The 290-nt window shown below is 64.8% G+C and overlaps 1 protein-coding gene across 1 annotated transcript in view; it reads right to left on the bottom strand.

The window, feature by feature from the left end:
* The window catches only part of LOC101352320 (protein FAM187B-like), a 4,870-nt gene that overhangs the window by 3,032 nt on the left and 1,548 nt on the right, over positions 1-290 (bottom strand). The window lies entirely within an intron of this gene.

Raw genomic sequence — 290 nt, 5'->3', positions numbered from 1 at the left:
GGCCCCATCACTCTGCCCAGGTCCCCTCATCATGGACCCATCACTCTGCCCAGGTTCCCCCACCACGGCCCCATCACTCTGCCCAGGTCCCCTCATCATGGACCCATCACTCCGCCCAGGTTCCTCATCACGGCCCCATCACTCTGCCCAGGTGCCCTCATCACGGCTCCGTCACTCTGCCCAGGTTCCCCATCACAGCCCTATCACTCTGCCCAGGTTCCCCATCACGGCCCCGTCACTCTGCCCAGGTGCCCTCATCACGGCCCCATCACTGCCCAGGTTCTCCGTCA

The sequence above is a fragment of the Trichechus manatus genome, unplaced genomic scaffold (assembly GCF_000243295.1).
Source record: "Trichechus manatus latirostris isolate Lorelei unplaced genomic scaffold, TriManLat1.0 scaffold00207, whole genome shotgun sequence".
NCBI lineage: Eukaryota > Metazoa > Chordata > Mammalia > Sirenia > Trichechidae > Trichechus > Trichechus manatus.
Note: the sequence above shows the minus strand (reverse complement) of the source record. Positions and strands in the feature narration are given on the sequence as shown.